Here is a 15,433-nt window from a genome sequence, read left to right as displayed (position 1 = left end):
ATTTTTGTTATATTAGCGGTTCAATTGTTCCGAGTGGTCACGGAAAATCTGATAAATTTTTTGCTGTGTAAATTTGATCAAAGTAGGCCTTGATTTTACTCTGCAACTATGTGGAGTGTAGTAAAATGGTGATTTTAGATACATTAGCTGTTCGATGGCTCTGAGTAGTCACCAGATGGTCCGTGAGAAGATCCGGAACATCCGTAAAATTGATTTATGTGTGAGTTTTATCAAAGCAGGCAACATCAACAACTGCAATTTATGTTGAAAGAACAACTGCAATTTATGTTGAAAGTTGTTGAACAACATCGCCGCACGTTTCCAACAAGTTCACGGACTACATTAAAACAAAGTAAACGTAAAATTTATCTTGCACAATAAAAAGCAGTGTTCAACAACAACTTATGGGAGATTTTAGTGTAATGAAGTGGTTATGTTATACCTGCATGGTCATTAGAGTGTTTCAGCGTTATATGGGAAAAAAAGTCAAAGTTTCAAAATGTTCTTTTGAATCCTGGCACGTATTAAGTTTATGTTTTTATTGTAAAAAGTATTTGGACTGGTCTCACCATGTTAATTTGATCCTCCAATCCATGGGTTCCGTAATTTAGATTTTCTCTAAGCTTTGCATCTCATTTCGTGATGCACATTTGTCGTAATACTTTCTTCACCGAACACAAATTTATTGCATTGCCATGGTCATCTAGGAGGAGGTTCACGTCTAGTGCTTTCCCCAGGATCTGTTCGCGGCCACCAACTACCACCCGTTCAGTCTTGGGCGTATCCAGCTCGTAATCTCCGACACCGGCCGAGCACTTTTGCAACCGGAAAACTTGCTGATTCACGGCAACATCATCCATCAAATCACCAGTAAACTTCGCGACGGACACATCATCAGCACGTTTCCGGGCTAATTCACCAGCCGGACCGAGTTCCAACTCGCCCACGGTGACGAATCTCTCAATAGAACTACACGCCGAAAGTGTGGCATCCGAACTCGGCAAAACGGGCTCCCGGGAGGCAATGAAAACCGACACCGAACAATGGAACTAAAGCTGCGTCGGAGATTTTGGAGGTTAGATTCAAAATATAGTAATGATCCATAAATCAGACATATATTTTTCATGTTTTCGACAGAGCCGCGCTTGTAAACTGACGTGTTTTACTATTGCTGCGTATTTTTCGTCAGCGAAAAAAACATTTTTTGCTTCAAATTTGTAAAATTGTGTGCTGAAATTTTGTTTCAAGTGTTCATAAAGTTATCATTTAGTTATATATCGTGTTTTTCCTGTGTTTGCCTCGAGTGACATTCTTTAGCAACTGAGCGATTTCGTTTTTATAATTGTGTTGCTAAATTTTACATAAAATTTGGATCATAGCGACATTTGTTATGGATAATTCTCATTTTTGTTAGGGATTTTCACCGGGGGTTTAAATGACCATTTGGGTGTTTTTTAAGGAATATTTTTCAATGGGTGGTTTCATCAATGCTAAAGGTGTATACTTAGGGCTGCTACTAAAAAAAATCATGAAAAGTATGTATTCTATGAAACCTTTTAATAAATTATACGCCATGTCATAATTATGTTTAAATTCTCAAACTGACCAAAATTGAAAAAAAATTAAAAAAATTTTTTTTTTCAATAATTTGTATTGATGTTTTTTTTTATAAATTTAAAAAAAAATCAGTTTTTTACAACTCGTCCTTAGATACCATTTTGATGCAATCAATAGTTTTTGATAAACCTTGTATTAAACATATTACACATGAAAATAAAATATAATGCTTGAGACAAAATGGATGAAATATCTAATGCCAAATAACCATTATATATTTTAATCACATTGTTTGTCTTAGGTATGTTGTGCGAAGTTTTAGAAAATAGCAAAACAAGCAACTTTGCTGAAGACACTAAAGTGTTATGCTTTCATTTGTGAGAGATTAGCGAAAATTATCCCTTTTCAATACGTTACAACTAAGCGAGCTGCAAACCGCTGCACTTGCAACAACTATCATTTGAAAGCTTAGAATTAGGTATTTATTTGTTTGTGGAGATCATAAATATCCGTTAGAATCCTGGTAACAGGGGTGGTTTTCAGTAAGCATAAAATTTAAAAATCAGACAATTCATTTTTTTTTTAATCATTCATACTTGCGGGGACTTTAAGCTAGGAAAATGTTGAATCTAGTTGTATTGAAAATACTTTACGAAGCTCCAGTGTCTTGGGAATGTTGAATTTGGTTATTTAATTCTATCTTTATATAAAAATAATAATAACAGGAAGCAAACAAATTTCAAAAACGTCGAAAGTTTCAGTCTCAATCTTCGAATCAATTTCTTCTAGATTGTAAATGTTCGCTTTTTTAACTTTTAAACCACTGTGGACCTCATTGCAATGCATTGGCTCAAAAGGATCTTTGCCCAAAGCTTTACGCAGTCTTCGCTTTTCGAAATTAACAAACGTACCTGATTAAAGGATGGAATTTTATTCCCCATAAAGATCGACCAAAGTTCAAGCGAAAAACGCAGCTCATTTTTTGGCTAGAACAAAAGCCGTGTGAAATTTTTGAGAATTTGGAATATTTTTCTAAAACATCATTATTGTAGAAGGTAGCACGAGGTAAACAGAAAGTAATTTTTCCCCATAGTAATTCTTCTAAAGACCATTTACCAGTATGAGATCACAACCACATGATCTCATATTTGGAATAATTACCAAAAGTTGATTTGGAATCAAATGAGCTGTTAGATCAATCCTAGTGTATACACTTGAGCAGAAATGACCCAAATAACATTTTAAAATAGCCACAAGTCCAAATTAAATTAACAATTTAAATCAAGATGCTACCAATGTACCTCCATATAATTCACTTCACGTTACCCCGCTTTATGCGCCCTAAAAATATCTCACGCCATATTCAAAGTGCCACTGTGCGTTGTCACTGCGTCTCCATCGTCGGCCGCCTTCGTCGTCGTTGTCACGATTGCACCTTGAGGGCCAGCCGCAGCCTGGCGGCAATAATTTACGCGCGTGTCAAAACAGCCAATTAATACACGTGTTTTCATTTCTCAACCACCGAAGGAAAAACCACTCCAATTTTGCCGAAAGTAAAAATACACAAATTTACGAGCTACCCGAGAGCTACCGTATTCCCAGTGACGGCAATATTATTGGTGACGAAGAACTGCTTGGGTGGGAAGCTTTAAAACATTGTTTTTCAACAAACTGCGCGAAGCCGACACAAGAAAGCGCATGTAAAACGGTTTTAAAACCAGTTAACGTTTCAATAATTCATCGGATATTTATTTACGTTTTCAACTCGAGCACACGAAACGGAATTTTTTAAATTTCTGCCCATGCTCCACACGTTCGACTCAATAATCTTGCGTCCCATTAGCATTCCATCACGAGTTCTCTCTGCATTCACGTGGGTTTGGGTGAACATGTACAACATCCGGAGACGTGGACACCAAAAAAACACCCGTCATTCCGAACGGAGAAAAATCAACCGCACGAATCATATGTGCACATGACGAGTGAAAAACCACCTACCAGAACGCAACCAACACCATCAACAACTCGAGGGAAGCATATTACTCCAAGTGACGCCCCAGACGAGCGGGTTTGTGGAGAAACATGTGCAGTCGGTGGAGGTCACAGTCATTTCCCTAACCATTTATCCTGAAGTTCGTTGTGGTGGTGAAAAAGCAGTCCTGTTTGCGTATCATTTTGCATAAATTTTGATTTGAATTCATTCAACTCAATGTTCCCATGACGAGCATCCCCAGCGGAATAGCGGCCGGGCAGAAAAAAAAAATGGAGCAACCGGAACACATCACAAGCCCCAAGATGTCAAGAACGATGAGGACATTTCATTTCATGCAATTTACATTCATGCGAGATTTTGGTGAAACGACGCCCTTCGGAGGTGCTTCTTTCCGGTGTTAGAGACCCAAAGAATGAGGGTTATCTGATGGTTGCCCGGTTTATGATGGAAAGAGTTGGCTTTCTCCGGCACTCGTTGGGTCTTCATTCAGATTGGGAAAATATAAAATTTTCAGAAATGAACTCTTGGTGTTTGCAATCTGTAAAGGTAAATCCTCCCATCAGACGTTGAGGAGCTTCAATTTATTTCTCATGATAAAAAAAAGGCTTAACCACACATCCGGCAGGTAAACAACTTTTATTTGCAGATTATACTTTCGAAACCCGTCTGACAATGACAATCTTGGAAAATCGAATCCATCTCGTAAGACGACGTCATTTAATACCGTAAGGATTACACCTCATTATCTTCTCTTACCAATCGCAAAAGGAAACCCTAACAGTAACAACCCTTAACCGTTCTGACGACGGAAGCGGAAAAGAAACCCCGATCATCATCCACACCAGCTCGGCCTCGATTTCTTTTAGAACGAATAACCTACCGACATAGCTTTGGCACGTCAGCCAGTCCTAGTAGTACACAACTCACAGAGGGCCACAAGGCTAATGCAAATGCACATATATCCGAATATCGTTATCTTTTCTTCTTGCTTCAGAGAGTAGAAAATTGTGGGGAATGAGTTTCCTGCTTTATACAGAGTGACAGAGGCTGAGGCTAAGGCAAAGTCAAAGTCAAAGGAATCGCAACATACCGCAAAATTTGAGTCGCGCACTCTGAACACGAGAAGAAAGGCAAAGAAGCGTTCTCTTTCTATTCTGCGGATAAGGGGTGTTCTTATGCTGGATGCTTGAATTTTCAAGAGAAAGACATATACAGAGCAGAAGAGTTTGTGATGCCGGCTGTGTTTGAGGCTGCTGTGGCGGAATAAAATATGAAATGTATATTTTTCTTGCTCGAGAATGCGGCACTTCTCATACGGCTGGTGCCGTGATGTGATAAACCCAGGAAGACGAAAGAATTTCGTGAACGTCGACGTTGTGAAGACTCTGGAGCACTGTAGGTACTTTTGGCTTCTGTCGACACACTGAGCAGCTATGATTTTCCGAGAGTAACAGAGAGTAGCAGTCGTGGGTGAAATGAAGCGAACAGAAAGGGATATCATAAAGATGTCTTTTATCCGTCGACACGGGTAAAGTTTATTTAAAAAAAAAGCACATTATATATATCGACACCGCGTTGAAAATATAACCCCAAGTATAATCAAAATTTATACTTTGGAGGTGGCACCAAAATGGTACTGCCGAGTGTGAGATATGAAACAGGGGAACTAGGAGAGCATACATGCTTTCCCAACCAACTTTGTTCATCTTATTCCAGCAAGTTATGTGAAGAAGCGTCACATCGTAAGGTCTCCACCGAACGAGAAAAGTCAATGAGAAGAAGAATACATTCTGTAAAGGAGGACAAACGAGACGAGGTCGTAGGAAAGACAGATAAGTTCGAGATTTCAAGAAAATAGGCTAGAACGTTAGGAAGGAAAAGGCGAAGTGAATTTTAAAGTTCTCCTGCTCGGCAGCAGCACGATCAAAGTTTTTCGGTTGAAACTATGTCTTTCTGCTTATGTACTACCGACGAGGGTGTGGGGTTTTCTATTGGCGACTGGCATCTCCAGAGTCGACCTAAATTCCATCGCAGCGAACTTTACACTTTCCTGCCTGTGACCATCATTGCGTTCCCGTAAAGCACACTGAAAGACTATCTTCGACATTGGGAGCACCAGCTGCAAACATTCATCCCATCGGCGTTGTCTCCATCTTAGTGCGAACGAGCTCGACGACTGTCAATGATGGTCTTTCGTTCTTCGACGCGTAAAGATTTCCCCCGAGAAACGGCAGAAACGACGACAAAGCGGAATCATATGAAGTGTTGCTGCTACTGGTGCTGGTGTTGCACCAAAAGATTCTCATCTCGACGACGCCGATGATGGCATGACCGACGCACACAAAGTGAATGCTGAACTGGCACGATAGGAATCAGAGTTCAATGATAATTAATTTATTGCTTGTGCGAGAAACTTTGGGATTTTTTTTTAAACGAAATGCTTCTTTTTCATCCAGCAAGAGCCCTGCACTGCAGTCCTACAGCTTGTCACGAACAGATAGTGCTGCGATGCTTGATGGAGAATGGAATAGTTTGCGTTTAAATTGGATCTGGTTGGTTGATTCATGGCTCGAATATTAGATTTGTAGACTAATTGGAACGGCGAAAGATTTGTTTAGAGGGTTTGGGGATTTAATAATATGGAAACGGTTTCTGATGCACACATGTGCGACCGTATGGATAACGGATATTATGCAAAGCTGTTAGATCACTTCTTTAAGGTGTGATACGGTGTAAGATCTACTACTGAGCCCTAGTTTTGACTAGGGGAACAGTTTTTTTTAAGTTATCAAACGAACACATTTAGTCCTTATTTAAGGTGGTCTCGTTTGTTCTTAAAACCTACCTTAGATTGAGGTTCGCACTGACAAAAAGTTAGGTTTCGCACTGGGTTGGAACTGGTAAAACAAAATTCACTATTAGTTTTAGAACCTTAAAAACATTTCAAGCTATACATTGCATTAGGTCCTAAGTAACATTGATCGATTCTCTTCATCGATTTGGATAACGGATATTATGCAAAGCTGTTAGATCACTTCTTTAAGGTGTGATACGGTGTAAGATCTACTACTGAGCCCTAGTTTTGACTAGGGGAACAGTTTTTTTTTAAGTTATCAAACGAACACATTTAGTCCTTATTTAAGGTGGTCTCGTTTGTTCTTAAAACCTACCTTAGATTGAGGTTCGCACTGACAAAAAGTTAGGTTTCGCACTGGGTTGGAACTGGTAAAACAAAATTCACTATTAGTTTTAGAACCTTAAAAACATTTCAAGCTATACATTGCATTAGGTCCTAAGTAACATTGATCGATTCTCTTCATCGATTTTCTCTTTCGTTAGCAACTTGGGTATAGAACCGTTTCTTTTCATGTTTGTCTCATTAGAAGATCTGTGTGCTGAAAATAGCTGGGAACGTCTTAACATGGCCGTGAGGATGCATAGAGAAAATCGACGAAGAGAATCTGTCAATGTTACTTAGGACCCAATGCAATGTTCAGCTTGATTTGATGCCACAGAATCTTGAAAATTTCACATCTCACTATTACATTTTTCGCAACGCAAACGTATCCAATGTGAGTGGCCCTTCAGGTTCATCCAAAAATGTCTTTAGAGTTACTTTCATAATTCACCTCAATAATCTCAATAACAATCTCGAAGTTCTGTGTGGAACATTGACTTCCCTCATGGAATTTTTCGAAATCCACTTTAAAGGGAAGTAAAGCCTTTGGTCCTCGGTCCATGAGTTTGATTGGTCGATAGGTAGGGTCCAGGTGTGGAAGCTGCCTTCTTGGTGTCGGTAGCATTGGTACTCAGTACGGAAAACAAATCAAGGAAAACAAGTAATTGTACACATTTTAAAAAGATTAAAAAGATTTTTTTGCAATAAAAATACAGATTGAGTTTTGAAAAATTGTGGTATCACTGCTAATAAATCTCTTGGTATACCCTTTAGAATTTAGAAACCCTTAAATTCTCCTCGGAATTCCCTTAAGCAATGCTGCTTTCAACAATAGTGATTTTAGTGACCATGTTGAAGAAATAAGTGACTAAATAGTGACTTATAGTTGTAAAAATAGCGACTTAAAAATATCCTGCGAGAAGAAAAGTAGTCGTTATGATGGGATACCAAATGTTTGATGTTTTAGACTTATTCAATTAGTTTCTCATAAACACTTATGTACGACATGAACCTTTAAAGCGAAAGATTCAATAGAAAGTTTATGGCCAAACCCACGGTATTAATCAGCGGTACTAACTGCAAAAACCTGGAAAACCAGGAATCCTCAGGAAATTTTATTTTTCCTTAAAATACCTAGAAGTCTCAGAGAGTTTAAAATTTTTCTTACTAACGATATTTTAAACAAACAATGAGTTTTAAAATACAAGCATTTCATTTTTCTCGTCGTTTTCATTCACACTTTGAACTTTATAGATCCACAGTGAATTAATCTTCAATAACTAAAAATTAATAAAAAATTCAGATTTGTTTTGAAACATGCATATTTTCTAGAAATTTTGAATTCGAAACTTCCCTGAACTTTATGGGACTTCCTAAAGTTTCCTCAATTTTTCTAACGATCATGGATCCCCTCTAAAGGTTTAACAATTCGCTGAAATTCTCTAAACTACTTTAAAATTTATGCGACTTCTCTCTCGGAACTGATCTGAGGTTCTCTGTTCTTTTCAGAAATTCTCAAAACTTCTCCAAAGTTTTTTCCATTTCTCATGAAGCTTGTTGTACTGCGCTGAATTTAATTGAACCGTCCTAAAAATGTTCAAGCTTCCGTCAACTCCTGAACTTATACGAAGACCTTTTTTAACTTTTTAACATATCTGAAGTTATCTGAAAATCTGGGAACTGCTATAAATTTCCCACTAATTTTCTGAAACTAATGAAACTAGCCTCCCCCTGAAATAAGTCCAATTTTCGGAGCTTACTAAACTTCTTTCAAATGCTCCCGCATTTTGCTAAAATTTCTGAAATTCGCGTATCTCCCCTCAAGTTCTATAGATTTCTATGAAGTTCTCGAAATGTTTCTGAAGACCACTGTCCTTCTGGGAAGTTTTTGAAGTGTTTCAAAATTTGTGGAACATTTGTGCTCCCACAATTTTCATAGAAATAGAACTAATATAGTTCTATGATTTTCACTGAAGTTCTAGATTTTTCTAAAGTTCATGAAACTTCTCTTATCGACACTAATTTAAAACTTCTTCGTTAGCCTAGACTTTTCTGGTGTTATTAAAACTGCCTAAACAATTAATTAATTTCTTTTAAGCTCTCTAGACTGCCCTGAATTTAAGAGTATTTTTAAGAACCCGCAACTTTACTGAAATTAATTGATTTGCCATGAAGTTTCGACAATCTTCCTCAAGTATTATAACCATTATAAACGCTCACTTATTTTCCCTGAACTTATCTATGCTTACCTGAAGTATTCTAAATTTGTTTAATAATCCAAAAAAAATTCTGATGTATATTCATAATTCTCTGACGCTTTTGACATGTTTGGATCAATCATAGAATTCTATGAATACCCCATAATTCCACGGAACTCCTTGTAAGTCGCTGAAAATTTGCGGAGCTTCACTGAATTTCATGAAACTATCTAAAAATAGCTAAATTTATTAGAAGTTGCTTGCTAAAAGTTCTCGCACTTTTTTTAATTAATGGAACTTCGTTGATGTTCTTTAATTAACTTAGTAAAATTTTCGCATTTTTTAAGTTCTTAAAATCTCCATAATATAGCACCCTTAAAATACTCTCACGTTTTCCGGGTGTTCAAATAATTTTTGTCAGATTCCAGAAATTCTCTCGGAACTTTGCTGAAGTTTCCGGAAGTTCCCTGAGTTTCTCGAAACTTCTTTAAGGTTTCTACAACTTTCTTGAAATTATTTGAACTGCCCTTTGATTCTCTGATCTGTCTTGATGTTCTCAAAGCCTCCCTAAAGCTCTCAATTATATTGACGACCTCAGTTCTGTTCGGAAATAAATAGAATTCCCGTAAACACCTTTAAATTTCCCTGGACTTCTGTGAAGTTCCAGAAATATTTCTGAAAATGTGATACTGTACTCACTGAAAATATGATACTGTACACTCTGTACTTCCCTAATATTCTCGGAACATGTTAAGGGTTCTCGATCAGCTCATCATGGAACTATCCTGAATTTTTCTAAATTTACGATTAAAGATCTTCAAACTGCTCCAAAAGTCTGGACTAAAGTGACGGGAACTGCTCCTAAGATTTGAAATTCCCCAAAAAATCTAGCTTTTCTGAGGTGCTTAGAACTTCTTAAAGATTTGCACAATACCCCTCAAGTTTTGTATATTTCTCAAGATTGCTTGACGCCTGTTCTCTCAAATTCTAGGAAGTTTATAAAAGTTCCTGAAAATTTCCGGATGGTAAAAGAACCGCTTTGAGGTTCTTAAAGCTTCCAGTAAGTTCCCCATATTTTCAGCGTGTTAGCTTCCCTTATGTTCCCGCAGTTTGTTTCAGTTGTACTGAAATTCTCAGCATTTCCTTTCAATCCTCAGAACTACTCCAAAGTTCCTACAATCAGGGCTTGAAAGGGGATCGCATATCGACTGTGACTGCGTGATCGCGTACGTTTTCTGCATTCAATGTGCGAAGCAAGCACGGCGGTTTGACTGGCAAAATGGCGCAGTCGTTCTGCATTTTGTCGATTGCTTGTGTGGTGTTTGCCGCAGCAACTCGGTGGAAGCCGATTTTTCAATTCATTCATTCTCCCGCTTATCGTGCATGTTGAAAGTTGAAGCTGCAGAATGACCGGGAGTACTCTGCGTATTTTGTTTTCATTTCTCTTTTCCAATGGTGAGCTATGCTGTACGAGTCTCCCGATAAACGCGGTAGGAAATATGTAATATTCACCGCTATAACTCGGCTGTTTTCAAACCAATCGATCTAATTTTTAATATTTGAAGTCTCTGGTTAATACTTTTTACGTACAAAAATGAAATCGACTTCTTTCTTCCTACCGAGCCGAACAATGAATCAGATCCTTTGTAACATTGACAGATTCTCCTTGTCGATTTTATCTTTGCATGGCCATAAATATTAATTTCCAGCTATTTTCAAATCACAGTTTGATAAAAGAAGGTATTATCAGCAACGGTTTTGTAGCCAAGTAATTAACCGTTATGTGATCGACAAAAAAAACACCTTTAGGAGCTCGACAAGGTACTTCCACAAATTGAAATACTTGCTACTACGGCCAAATTTGATCGATTTTGAATCTTTTGGCACCATAGGATTCAGAAACTTGTCTTCTTTCTGGACATTGCCAACAATGTCCATTCGGAATAGTCTGGTTCCCAGAAATCCGGATTTCTTGTATAATGTTCCATAACTAAGCATTTTCTTGCCTCTCGCTAGAATATTGAAGGAATCGATATCAAAGTAGAATCTCCTTCAAGAAACAATTTCAGCTTACTTGAGGACCAGTTTAAGGTTTCTCCCCGGAACGGCCACTCCGGCGCAGGTTCCCGTAGGGCCTCTAGTGGCCATGGAAGAGTTTTGGAAGAAACCCCTACAATATGGGTATCAAAATTCATGAATTTACAGCAGGAGACTGTTTATCATAATTTTGTGATCATCCGATGGATTGTCCCGGAGTTGGTTCCCGTAGGGCCTCTAGTGGCCATAGAAGTGTAGGTCCGTCCAGATTATTCTTTTGCGTTTGAGTTGTAATTTGCTTGTTATTTCATACCACAATAGCCTTTCGAGGTTTAAATGGCAATTACAAGGGAAAAAAAATATTTTGTTTTATTTTCTTCGTTTTAGCCTTTTTCCAAAATGATATACGGGTATGCATACTATCTTTTCTTATGTAAAATTTGGAGACCACTTTTTGAAAGAACTTTCTCAAATTTTCTCGTAATAATTTCCTTATAAAAATCAAAGAGAAGTATAAGATCGCAACCAAATGGGTTCAAATTTCTGGAGAATAGTCAGAAATTATAATCGATTGAGCAGGGTAGAGCAAAATCTATATTTTTAAACACCCTTGTATAGAGGTAAGTCATGGATATGCTAAAGATAATTTATGAACATTTTCAGCCTGTTGTTTTAGCAACCTAGCAATCTCTAGCGTAAAAAATGTATCGAATTTGAGGGAAAAAACGGTAAAGCATTCGAACTGGGGTCATTTCTTTATTATCTTACAGGTTTGTCCTAATAAAGGGTGGTTAGGGAAATGTTACGTTTATTTTATTTGCGAGTGGGCTAAAGGGTATCAGAGTATCAAAATTTAATAAAATGTTGCCCTTGGGTAGAGTTTATATTAGATGGAAGGAAAAAATAGAGTTTATCTCAGCGAATTACAGTTCAACTTTTCGAGGTTTTCAGAACATCACTTGCTATAAGAGTACATAGCTTAAGAACGAATGCTCTTAGAAACAAGGTTGTAGAGTGAAGCACTACTTCGGAATATTGTAAAAGTTTCCGTTATACTCGTCAAAAATAATGAAGACAAACAGCGATATCCAAAATATATAAATGTAAGAAATGATTTGCTCAGAAGTTTAATTAAAAAAGCTGTGTGTATGGCGCTGTCGGAAGACTGATTTTTGGGGGTTTGCCGAAGTGAAGTGAGGTATGCTGCAATGGAACCGCACCTTAGATTTAAATGATAAATAAATTAAGAGTGATACTATCTGCTCACCGCTTTTTCTGCGCTTTCCTTCAATCAATTGAAAAACAGCGATGAAATAGTGGTGACCACTAGCACAACACCATCCAATTTGTTGAGGCACTACGGTTGAACAAAAATATATATCTTACCAAGGGTTCTTATGACGATTTGGTCTTCATTCTCAAATTGCACGTTAATCCCCAAAATATGACGACCATGTCGCGATGCAGAGTCGATCTTCAGTGAAATTAATTGTCCTCTCATCTCATGTGGAATGTTTTTCTGAATTTTCTCAGCATCGATGTTAATGTATTTCTTGGTTTTCCCCGATGAAAAACTGGTACCTAACGCACTAGCTAGCGTGTCAAGAATCGCACGCATTTCGGGCCAGTCAATCGAAGAAAAAGGCATATTCCTCAATGAATCGACAATAGCCACGGACGTTATTTCATTTTCTTCGATTTTGCTTCCACTTCCTCACCTTCCTTAAAAAAAAACCCTTTCCTTGGCCAACGCAAAATGTGTACTGCGAAAATTACGCACAAAATTTCCCGCATCAAAATTCTTCTGGAAATATTTACAACTTTCATCACCACTCAACCTACACCACACACCCACGTAATTTTGCACTACGAAATCCTTCGTCTAATCACGAAACTTCCTCTTGCCTGCGATTTTTCTTTCCAATTTCAACCAGTTTCTTATTAAAAACAACACTGCTAAGTTTGCAAATATAACATATAACACTATCTGCGCTAGAGGTGACTGCCGTAGAACTGATTTTTTTTTGCAGTCATTCACTACAGCAAACGACAAAGGGAACTTGACCGAAATGAAAATGTGAAAAAAAAAATCAAAACGAAGCAGAGTGACTAAACGAGAGAGGATTTTTTACGAGAGGGAGCAAGAACTGATTTTTCTACCTATTCGTAAAGCTGTGCATTTGGAAGTATGAATGCGAAAAGTAGCGTGGAGCAACGGATGGTATACGAAGTACCGCACACAAAAGACTACATGAAATTGAATGAATGGTTATGTTGACTGCGCATGAAAAAAAGGACAGACAGAAGCCCTGCCTACAATTGCTGTGAAGTTAATGGGACTGCAATGAAGATCTCTAATTTTTCAGTAAAGTTAATTACGAACTTGTAATAAATCATTTTTTTCCTTAACCATTTTCCATAACATATAACTTGTATATGGAATACGAAACTTGAAGACATTGAATATATTTAGATCTTGGACTTACTCAAATTAAGTAAGTTTTTTTTAACTTTATTAAAGTGAGAAATTAAGTAAGTGTTAAACTTCAGCATTCAATGCATTTGATTGTAAATCTATTTCTTTAAAGCTGATTGCCATGTCTTAAAACCATTTGGGTTAATTGCTGCAAAAAACGTGATAAGCCTGGATTTCTGGATTTACCCGTTGAAGTTCTGTAAAAACCTGGAAAACTCAGGTAATTTTATTTAGAAAAATGAGTAGACACCCCCGTAGATAGGGAAAGACGATATTGACAGATACGCGTATTTCTTCTACAATTTACAGACGTCTTCAGTGTCTTGTACTAATACTCGACTAGTCCACTAAGACACCCCCTATCAGGATTTGGGGGACTATCAAAGTATTGTCTCAAAACTACCTTGGAATTCACTTCAGAATGTCATAGGATTGTTTCTCAGAATTCCATGAAATTGTTATAAAAATGTCCGTGAGAGAATTTCTCGGAATTTCCTCTGCGGAATTCTTTTCCAACTTTCCTTAGAATTCCCTTGAAACTATTCTGAGAATTTGATTCACTTGGATTTATCTCAGAATGCTATTGGAGCTTTCTTTTGAATCTCCCTAGAACTCTCCCCACAAAATGTCTCATCAGAACTACCATGGAATTCACCTTTAGTTCTCCTTACAATTTAGTGGTGTAGTGGTAAGCGTGATTACCTCTCACCCCAGCAGGCCTGGGTACAATCCCAGTCGGCACCGCCGGGATGTTCTGAGTCATAAAATCTTAGCCAAGTAAAGCCGTTGATCCCCGGTCAATGACTTGATGGGTCGATAAGTAGGGTCCAGGTGTGGGAGCTGCCACCCTGGCGTCGGTACCATTGTTGCTCAGCACAGAAAACAAAACTGACGGAATACAAATCAAGGAAAAAAACATACAGCTCTTATATAGTCTACTGTGGTGCAAAATACGCAATAATTAAAGAATTTTTAATACAAAAAAAATGGAAAGAAACAATAACGAATATTAAATTTTCTTTAATTCAACCAACCCAAGTAACCACCAAAACGTTAATGAAATTTACTATTCATTTATTACTTTCCAAAACGTATGAATTTTTTTCAGTTTAATGCTCCTCTGCAAAGAGGTGAATTGGCAGTTTTGATCAAGTTGAGTGCAAGCTGTGAATTATTTAGGTGCCCTTTATGTTTTCACCAAGTTGATTTTTGAAAACTCTTTGAAGGCAGATGGAATAGTTCAAAATCAGATCGTTAGGTAGCACTAGCGAGCAAAAATATTGTTTTGCATGACATCCGATGAACATTAAGAGTCAATAAAATATTTAATTTCTTTTGTTGTCAAGTCAAGGAAAAAAACATACAGCTCTTATATAGTCTACTGTGGTGCAAAATACGCAATAATTAAAGAATTTTTAATACAAAAAAAAAATGGAAAGAAACAATAACGAATATTAAATTTTCTTTAATTCAACCAACCCAAGTAACCACCAAAACGTTAATGAAATTTACTATTCATTTATTACTTTCCAAAACGTATGAATTTTTTTCAGTTTAATGCTCCTCTGCAAAGAGGTGAATTGGCAGTTTTGATCAAGTTGAGTGCAAGCTGTGAATTATTTAGGTGCCCTTTATGTTTTCACCAAGTTGATTTTTGAAAACTCTTTGAAGGCAGATGGAATAGTTCAAAATCAGATCGTTAGGTAGCACTAGCGAGCAAAAATATTGTTTTGCATGACATCCGATGAACATTAAGAGTCAATAAAATATTTAATTTCTTTTGTTGTCAAGTTGGTGCAGGTTGATATTCAATTGGGCTACCATTTCTTACTTACTGCTCAACGCTCACATTTGTTTTAAGCGTTGCCGGTTGGGTCACTTACCTGGAAAGAAAATAAAAACAGGAAAGGACGTTAGAACAATCATTTCAAATTAAATTTCTACAAAAAGTAATCATTAGAACGCCTCTCTCTACCGAATGCCTCATTTCACTG

The sequence above is a fragment of the Ochlerotatus camptorhynchus genome, unplaced genomic scaffold (assembly GCF_037179485.1).
Source record: "Ochlerotatus camptorhynchus isolate MF236.1 unplaced genomic scaffold, CSIRO-AGI_Acam_v1.1 ptg000278l, whole genome shotgun sequence".
In the NCBI taxonomy this organism is placed as follows: domain Eukaryota; kingdom Metazoa; phylum Arthropoda; class Insecta; order Diptera; family Culicidae; genus Ochlerotatus; species Ochlerotatus camptorhynchus.
Note: the sequence above shows the minus strand (reverse complement) of the source record.